The following is a 10,652-nucleotide window of genomic DNA, read 5'->3' as shown; positions in this document are numbered from 1 at the left end:
CAAAATGAACTTTAAAAACAGCGAACCTTCCTTAACTTTCGGAGAATATACTGCAAATCTTACTTTTGGAATTCCAAATTCAATATATAAAATATAAGAGAATGAAATAAAGCTTTAGGCGAACCGTTCAGTTAGAGTAATGAATAATAAACTTAAAAGGTTAAATTGAAACATGTACAGGTCCAAAATGAACTTTAAAAACAGCGAACCTTCCCTAACTTTCGGAGAATTCAACGCAAATCTTACTTTTGGAATTCCAAATTCAATATATAAAATATAACAGTATGAAATAAAGCTTTAGGCAAACCGTTCAGTGAGAGTTATGAATAATAAACTTAAAAAGTTAAATTGAAACATGTACAGGTCCAAAATGAACTTTAAAAACAGTGAACCTTCCCTAACTTTCGGAGAATTCAACGCAAATCTTACTTTTGGAATTCCAAATTCAATATATAAAATATAACAGTATGAAATAAAGCTTTAGGCGAACCGTTCAGTGAGAGTAATGAATAATAAACTTAAAAAGTTAAATTGAAACATGTACAGGCCAAAATGAACTTTAAAAACAGTGAACCTTCCCTAACTTTCGGAGAATTCAACGCAAATCTTACTTTTGGAATTCCAAATTCAATATAAAAAATATAACAGTATGAAATAAAGCTTTAATCGAACCACTCAGTGAGAGTAATGAATAATAAACTTAAAAAGTTAAATTGAAACATGTACAGGTCCAAAATGAACTTTAAAAACAGCGAACCTTCCCTAACTTTCGGAGAATTCAACGCAAAACTTACTTTTGGAATTCCAAATTCAATATATAAAATATAACAGTATGAAATAAAGCTTTAGGCGAACCACTCAGTTAGAGTAATGAATAATAAACTTAAAAAGTTAAATTGAAACAAGTAAAGGTCCAAAATGAACTTTAAAAACAGCGAACCTTCCTTAACTTTCGGATAATACACTGCAAATCTTACTTTTGGAATTGCAAATTCAATATATAAAATAAAACAGTATGAAATAAAGCTTTAGGTGAACCGTTCAGTGAGAGTAATGAATAATAAACTTAAAAAGTTAAATTGAAACATGTACAGGTCCAAAATGAACTTTAAAAACAGCGAACCTTCCTTAACTTTCGGAGAATACATTGCAAATCTTACTTTTGGAATTCCAAATTCAATATATAAAATATAACAGTATGAAATAAAGCTTTAGGCGAACCGTTCAGTGAGAGTAATGAATAATAAACTTAAAAAGTTAAATTGAAACATAAACAGGTCCAAAATGAACTTTAAAAACAGCGAACCTTCCTTAACTGTCGGAGAGTGCACTGCAAATCTAACTTTTGAAATTGCAAATTCAATATATAAAATATAACAGTATGAAATAAAGCTTTAGGCGAACCGTTCAGTGAGAGTAATGAATAATAAACTTAAAAAAGTTAAATTGAAACATGTACAGGTCCAAAATGAACTTTAAAAACAGCGAACCTTCCTTAACTTTCGGAGAATACACTAAAAATCTTGCTTTTGGAATTCCAAATTCAATATATAAAATAAAACAGTATGATATAAGGCTTTAGGCAAACACTCAGTGAGAGTAATTAATAATAAACTTAAAAAGTTAAATTGAAACATGTACAGGTCCAAAATGAACTTTAAAAACAGTGAACCTTCCTTAACTTTCGGAGAATACACTGCAAATCTTACTTTTGGAATTCCAAATTAAATATATAAAATATAACAGTATGAAATAAAGCTTTAGGCGAACCGTTCAGTGAGAGTAATGAATAATAAACTTAAAAAGTTAAATTGAAACATAAACAGGTCCAAAATGAACTTTAAAAACAGCAAACCTTCCTTAACTTTCGGAGAATACACTGCAAATCTTACTTTTGGAATTGCAAATTCAATATATAAAATATAACAGTATGAAATAAAGCTTTAGGCGAAACGTTCAGTGAGAGTAATGAATAATAAACTTAAAAAGTTAAATTGAAACATGTACAGGTCCAAAATGAACTTTAAAAACAGCGAACCTTCCCTAACTTTCGGAGAATTCAACGCAAATCTTACTTTTGGAATTCCAAATTCAATATATAAAATATAACAGTATGAAATAAAGCTTTAGGCAAACCACTCAGTGAGAGGAATGAATAATAAACTTAAAAAGTTAAATTGAAACATGTACAGGTCCAAAATGAACTTTAAAAACAGCGAACCTTCCTTAACTTTCGGAGAATACACTGCAAATCTTACTTTTGGAATTCCAAAGTAAATATATAAAATATAACAGTATGAAATAAAGCTTTAGGCGAACCGTTCAGTTAGAGTAATGAATAATAAACTTAAAAGGTTAAATTGAAACATGTACAGGTCCAAAATGAACTTTAAAAACAGCGAACCTTCCCTAACTTTCGGAGAATTCAACGCAAATCTTACTTTTGGAATTCCAAATTCAATATATAAAATATAACAGTATGAAATAAAGCTTTAGGCAAACCGTTCAGTGAGAGTAATGAATAATAAACTTAAAAAGTTAAATTGAAACATGTACAGGCCAAAATGAACTTTAAAAACAGTGAACCTTCCCTAACTTTCGGAGAATTCAACGCAAATCTTACTTTTGGAATTCCAAATTCAATATATAAAATATAACAGTATGAAATAAAGCTTTAGGCGAACCGTTCAGTGAGAGTAATGAATAATAAACTTAAAAAGTTAAATTGAAACATGTACAGGCCAAAATGAACTTTAAAAACAGTGAACCTTCCCTAACTTTCGGAGAATTCAACGCAAATCTTACTTTTGGAATTCCAAATTCAATATAAAAAATATAACAGTATGAAATAAAGCTTTAATCGAACCACTCAGTGAGAGTAATGAATAATAAACTTAAAAAGTTAAATTGAAACATGTACAGGTCCAAAATGAACTTTAAAAACAGCGAACCTTCCCTAACTTTCGGAGAATTCAACGCAAAACTTACTTTTGGAATTCCAAATTCAATATATAAAATATAACAGTATGAAATAAAGCTTTAGGCGAACCACTCAGTTAGAGTAATGAATAATAAACTTAAAAAGTTAAATTGAAACAAGTAAAGGTCCAAAATGAACTTTAAAAACAGCGAACCTTCCTTAACTTTCGGATAATACACTGCAAATCTTACTTTTGGAATTGCAAATTCAATATATAAAATAAAACAGTATGAAATAAAGCTTTAGGTGAACCGTTCAGTGAGAGTAATGAATAATAAACTTAAAAAGTTAAATTGAAACATGTACAGGTCCAAAATGAACTTTAAAAACAGCGAACCTTCCTTAACTTTCGGAGAATACATTGCAAATCTTACTTTTGGAATTCCAAATTCAATATATAAAATATAACAGTATGAAATAAAGCTTTAGGCGAACCGTTCAGTGAGAGTAATGAATAATAAACTTAAAAAGTTAAATTGAAACATAAACAGGTCCAAAATGAACTTTAAAAACAGCGAACCTTCCTTAACTGTCGGAGAGTGCACTGCAAATCTAACTTTTGAAATTGCAAATTCAATATATAAAATATAACAGTATGAAATAAAGCTTTAGGCGAACCGTTCAGTGAGAGTAATGAATAATAAACTTAAAAAAGTTAAATTGAAACATGTACAGGTCCAAAATGAACTTTAAAAACAGCGAACCTTCCTTAACTTTCGGAGAATACACTAAAAATCTTGCTTTTGGAATTCCAAATTCAATATATAAAATAAAACAGTATGATATAAGGCTTTAGGCAAACACTCAGTGAGAGTAATTAATAATAAACTTAAAAAGTTAAATTGAAACATGTACAGGTCCAAAATGAACTTTAAAAACAGTGAACCTTCCTTAACTTTCGGAGAATACACTGCAAATCTTACTTTTGGAATTCCAAATTAAATATATAAAATATAACAGTATGAAATAAAGCTTTAGGCGAACCGTTCAGTGAGAGTAATGAATAATAAACTTAAAAAGTTAAATTGAAACATAAACAGGTCCAAAATGAACTTTAAAAAAGGCAAACCTTCCTTAACTTTCGGAGAATACACTGCAAATCTTACTTTTGGAATTGCAAATTCAATATATAAAATATAACAGTATGAAATAAAGCTTTAGGCGAAACGTTCAGTGAGAGTAATGAATAATAAACTTAAAAAGTTAAATTGAAACATGTACAGGTCCAAAATGAACTTTAAAAACAGCGAACCTTCCCTAACTTTCGGAGAATTCAACGCAAATCTTACTTTTGGAATTCCAAATTCAATATATAAAATATAACAGTATGAAATAAAGCTTTAGGCAAACCACTCAGTGAGAGGAATGAATAATAAACTTAAAAAGTTAAATTGAAACATGTACAGGTCCAAAATGAACTTTAAAAACAGCGAACCTTCCTTAACTTTCGGAGAATACACTGCAAATCTTACTTTTGGAATTCCAAAGTAAATATATAAAATATAACAGTATGAAATAAAGCTTTAGGCGAACCGTTCAGTTAGAGTAATGAATAATAAACTTAAAAGGTTAAATTGAAACATGTACAGGTCCAAAATGAACTTTAAAAACAGCGAACCTTCCCTAACTTTCGGAGAATTCAACGCAAATCTTACTTTTGGAATTCCAAATTCAATATATAAAATATAACAGTATGAAATAAAGCTTTAGGCAAACCGTTCAGTGAGAGTAATGAATAATAAACTTAAAAAGTTAAATTGAAACATGTACAGGTCCAAAATGAACTTTAAAAACAGTGAACCTTCCTTAACTTTCGGAGAATACACTGCAAATCTTACTTTTGGAATTCCAAATTCAATATATAAAATATAAGAGTATGAAATAAAGCTTTAGGCGAACCGTTCAGTTAGAGTAATGAATAATAAACTTAAAAGGTTAAATTGAAACATGTACAGGTCCAAAATGAACTTTAAAAACAGCGAACCTTCCTTAACTTTCGGAGAATACACTGCAAATCTAAATTTTGGAATTGCAAATTCAATATATAAAATATAACAGTATGAAATAAAGCTTTAGGCAAACCGTTCAGTGAGAGTAATGAATAATAAACTTAAAAAGTATAAATTGAAACATGTACAGGTCCAAAATGAACTTTAAAAACAGCGAACCTTCCTTAACTTTCGGAGAATACACTGAAAATCTTGCTTTTGGAATTCCAAATTCAATATATAAAATAAAACAGTATGATATAAGGCTTTAGGCAAACACTCAGTGAGAGTAATTAATAATAAACTTAAAAAGTTAAATTGAAACATGTACAGGTCCAAAATGAACTTTAAAAACAGCGAACCTTCCTTAACTTTCGGAGAATACACTGCAAATCTTACTTTTGGAATTCCAAAGTAAATATATAAAATATAACAGTATGAAATAAAGCTTTAGGCGAACCGTTCAGTTAGAGTAATGAATAATAAACTTAAAAGGTTAAATTGAAACATGTACAGGTCCAAAATGAACTTTAAAAACAGCGAACCTTCCCTAACTTTCGGAGAATTCAACGCAAATCTTACTTTTGGAATTCCAAATTCAATATATAAAATATAACAGTATGAAATAAAGCTTTAGGCAAACCGTTCAGTGAGAGTAATGAATAATAAACTTAAAAAGTTAAATTGAAACATGTACAGGTCCAAAATGAACTTTAAAAACAGCGAACCTTCCTTAACTTTCGGAGAATACATTGCAAATCTTACTTTTGGAATTCCAAATTCAATATATAAAATATAACAGTATGAAATAAAGCTTTAGGCGAACCGTTCAGTGAGAGTAATGAATAATAAACTTAAAAAGTTAAATTGAAACATAAACAGGTCCAAAATGAACTTTAAAAACAGCGAACCTTCCTTAACTGTCGGAGAGTGCACTGCAAATCTAACTTTTGAAATTGCAAATTCAATATATAAAATATAACAGTATGAAATAAAGCTTTAGGCGAACCGTTCAGTGAGAGTAATGAATAATAAACTTAAAAAAGTTAAATTGAAACATGTACAGGTCCAAAATGAACTTTAAAAACAGCGAACCTTCCTTAACTTTCGGAGAATACACTAAAAATCTTGCTTTTGGAATTCCAAATTCAATATATAAAATAAAACAGTATGATATAAGGCTTTAGGCAAACACTCAGTGAGAGTAATTAATAATAAACTTAAAAAGTTAAATTGAAACATGTACAGGTCCAAAATGAACTTTAAAAACAGTGAACCTTCCTTAACTTTCGGAGAATACACTGCAAATCTTACTTTTGGAATTCCAAATTAAATATATAAAATATAACAGTATGAAATAAAGCTTTAGGCGAACCGTTCAGTGAGAGTAATGAATAATAAACTTAAAAAATTAAATTGAAACATAAACAGGTCCAAAATGAACTTTAAAAACAGCAAACCTTCCTTAACTTTCGGAGAATACACTGCAAATCTTACTTTTGGAATTGCAAATTCAATATATAAAATATAACAGTATGAAATAAAGCTTTAGGCGAAACGTTCAGTGAGAGTAATGAATAATAAACTTAAAAAGTTAAATTGAAACATGTACAGGTCCAAAATGAACTTTAAAAACAGCGAACCTTCCCTAACTTTCGGAGAATTCAACGCAAATCTTACTTTTGGAATTCCAAATTCAATATATAAAATATAACAGTATGAAATAAAGCTTTAGGCAAACCACTCAGTGAGAGGAATGAATAATAAACTTAAAAAGTTAAATTGAAACATGTACAGGTCCAAAATGAACTTTAAAAACAGCGAACCTTCCTTAACTTTCGGAGAATACACTGCAAATCTTACTTTTGGAATTCCAAAGTAAATATATAAAATATAACAGTATGAAATAAAGCTTTAGGCGAACCGTTCAGTTAGAGTAATGAATAATAAACTTAAAAGGTTAAATTGAAACATGTACAGGTCCAAAATGAACTTTAAAAACAGCGAACCTTCCCTAACTTTCGGAGAATTCAACGCAAATCTTACTTTTGGAATTCCAAATTCAATATATAAAATATAACAGTATGAAATAAAGCTTTAGGCAAACCGTTCAGTGAGAGTAATGAATAATAAACTTAAAAAGTTAAATTGAAACATGTACAGGTCCAAAATGAACTTTAAAAACAGTGAACCTTCCTTAACTTTCGGAGAATACACTGCAAATCTTACTTTTGGAATTCCAAATTCAATATATAAAATATAAGAGTATGAAATAAAGCTTTAGGCGAACCGTTCAGTTAGAGTAATGAATAATAAACTTAAAAGGTTAAATTGAAACATGTACAGGTCCAAAATGAACTTTAAAAACAGCGAACCTTCCTTAACTTTCGGAGAATACACTGCAAATCTAACTTTTGGAATTGCAAATTCAATATATAAAATATAACAGTATGAAATAAAGCTTTAGGCAAACCGTTCAGTGAGAGTAATGAATAATAAACTTAAAAAGTTAAATTGAAACATGTACAGGTCCAAAATGAACTTTAAAAACAGCGAACCTTCCTTAACTTTCGGAGAATACACTGAAAATCTTGCTTTTGGAATTCCAAATTCAATATATAAAATAAAACAGTATGATATAAGGCTTTAGGCAAACACTCAGTGAGAGTAATTAATAATAAACTTAAAAAGTTAAATTGAAACATGTACAGGTCCAAAATGAACTTTAAAAACAGCGAACCTTCCTTAACTTTCGGAGAATACACTGCAAATCTTACTTTTGGAATTCCAAAGTAAATATATAAAATATAACAGAATGAAATAAAGCTTTAGGCGAACCGTTCAGTTAGAGTAATGAATAATAAACTTAAAAGGTTAAATTGAAACATGTACAGGTCCAAAATGAACTTTAAAAACAGCGAACCTTCCCTAACTTTCGGAGAATTCAACGCAAATCTTACTTTTGGAATTCCAAATTCAATATATAAAATATAACAGTATGAAATAAAGCTTTAGGCAAACCGTTCAGTGAGAGTAATGAATAATAAACTTAAAAAGTTAAATTGAAACATGTACAGGTCCAAAATGAACTTTAAAAACAGTGAACCTTCCTTAACTTTCGGAGAATACACTGCAAATCTTACTTTTGGAATTCCAAATTCAATATATAAAATATAAGAGTATGAAATAAAGCTTTAGGCGAACCGTTCAGTTAGAGTAATGAATAATAAACTTAAAAGGTTAAATTGAAACATGTACAGGTCCAAAATGAACTTTAAAAACAGCGAACCTTCCTTAACTTTCGGAGAATACACTGCAAATCTAACTTTTGGAATTGCAAATTCAATATATAAAATATAACATTATGAAATAAAGCTTTAGGCAAACCGTTCAGTGAGAGTAATGAATAATAAACTTAAAAAGTTAAATTGAAACATGTACAGGTCCAAAATGAACTTTAAAAACAGTGAACCTTCTTTAACTTTCGGAGAATACACTGCAAATCTTACTTTTGGAATTCCAAATTCAATATATAAAATATAAGAGTATGAAATAAAGCTTTAGGCAAACCGTTCAGTGAGAGTAATGAATAATAAACTTAAAAAGTTAAATTGAAACATGTACAGGTCCAAAATGAACTTTAAAAACAGCGAACCTTCCTTAACTTTCGGAGAATACACTGCAAATCTTACTTTTGGAATTCCAAAGTAAATATATAAAATATAACAGTATGAAATAAAGCTTTAGGCGAACCGTTCAGTTAGAGTAATGAATAATAAACTTAAAAGGTTAAATTGAAACATGTACAGGTCCAAAATGAACTTTAAAAACAGCGAACCTTCCCTAACTTTCGGAGAATTCAACGCAAATCTTACTTTTGGAATTCCAAATTCAATATATAAAATATAACAGTATGAAATAAAGCTTTAGGCAAACCGTTCAGTGAGAGTAATGAATAATAAACTTAAAAAGTTAAATTGAAACATGTACAGGTCCAAAATGAACTTTAAAAACAGTGAACCTTCCTTAACTTTCGGAGAATACACTGCAAATCTTACTTTTGGAATTCCAAATTCAATATATAAAATATAAGAGTATGAAATAAAGCTTTAGGCGAACCGTTCAGTTAGAGTAATGAATAATAAACTTAAAAGGTTAAATTGAAACATGTACAGGTCCAAAATGAACTTTAAAAACAGCGAACCTTCCTTAACTTTCGGAGAATACACTGCAAATCTAACTTTTGGAATTGCAAATTCAATATATAAAATATAACAGTATGAAATAAAGCTTTAGGCAAACCGTTCAGTGAGAGTAATGAATAATAAACTTAAAAAGTTAAATTGAAACATGTACAGGTCCAAAATGAACTTTAAAAACAGCGAACCTTCCTTAACTTTCGGAGAATACACTGAAAATCTTGCTTTTGGAATTCCAAATTCAATATATAAAATAAAACAGTATGATATAAGGCTTTAGTCAAACACTCAGTGAGAGTAATTAATAATAAACTTAAAAAGTTAAATTGAAACATGTACAGGTCCAAAATGAACTTTAAAACAGTGAACCTTCCTTAACTTTTGGAGAATACTCTGCAAATCTTACTTTTGGAATTCCAAATTCAATATATAAAATATAACAGTATGAAATAAAACTTTAGGCGAACCGTACAGTGAGAGTAATGAATAATAAACTTAAAAAGTTAATTGAAACATAAACAGGTCCAAAATGAACTTTAAAAACAGCGAACCTTTCTTAACTTTCGGAGAATACACTGCAAATCTTACTTTTGGAATTGCAAATTCAATATATAAAATATAACAGTATGAAATAAAGCTTTAGGCGAACCGTTCAGTGAGAGTAATGAATAATAAACTTAAAAAGTTAAATTGAAACATGTACATTTCCAAAATGAACTTTAAAAACAGCGAATCTTCCCTAACTTTCGGAGAATACACTGCAAATCTTACTTTTGGATTTCCAAATTCAATAAATAAAATAAAACAGTATGAAATGAAGCTTTAGGCGAACCGTTCAGTGAGAGTAATGAATAATAAACTTAAAAGGTTAAATTGAAACATGTAAAGGTCCAAAATGAACTTTAAAAACAGCGAACCTTCCTTAACTTTCGGAGAATACACTGCAAATCTTACTTTTGGAATTGCAAATTCAATATATAAAATATAACAGTATGAAATAAAGCTTTAGGCGAACCTTTCAGTTAGAGTAATGAATAATAAACTTAAAAGGTTAAATTGAAACATGTACAGGTCCAAAATGAACTTTAAAAACAGCGAACCTTCCCTAACTTTCGGAGAATTCAACGCAAATCTTACTTTTGGAATTCCAAATTCAATATATAAAATATAACAGTATGAAATAAAGCTTTAGGCAAACCGTTCAGTGAGAGTAATGAATAATAAACTTAAAAGGTTAAATTAAAACATGTACAGGTCCAAAATGAACTTTAAAAACAGTGAACCTTCCTTAACTTTCGGAGAATACACTGCAAATCTTACTTTTGGAATTCCAAATTCAATATATAAAATATAAGAGTATGAAATAAAGCTTTAGGCGAACCGTTCAGTTAGAGTAATGAATAATAAACTTAAAAGGTTAAATTGAAACATGTACAGGTCCAAAATGAACTTTAAAAACAGCGAACCTTCCTTAACTTTCGGAGA

Source organism: Leiobunum rupestre, chromosome 3, assembly GCF_980474605.1.
Source record: "Leiobunum rupestre chromosome 3, qqLeiRupe1.1.hap1, whole genome shotgun sequence".
Lineage (NCBI taxonomy): Eukaryota > Metazoa > Arthropoda > Arachnida > Opiliones > Sclerosomatidae > Leiobunum > Leiobunum rupestre.
The sequence above is the reverse complement of the archived record's forward strand: the minus strand, read 5'-3'. Positions refer to the sequence as shown.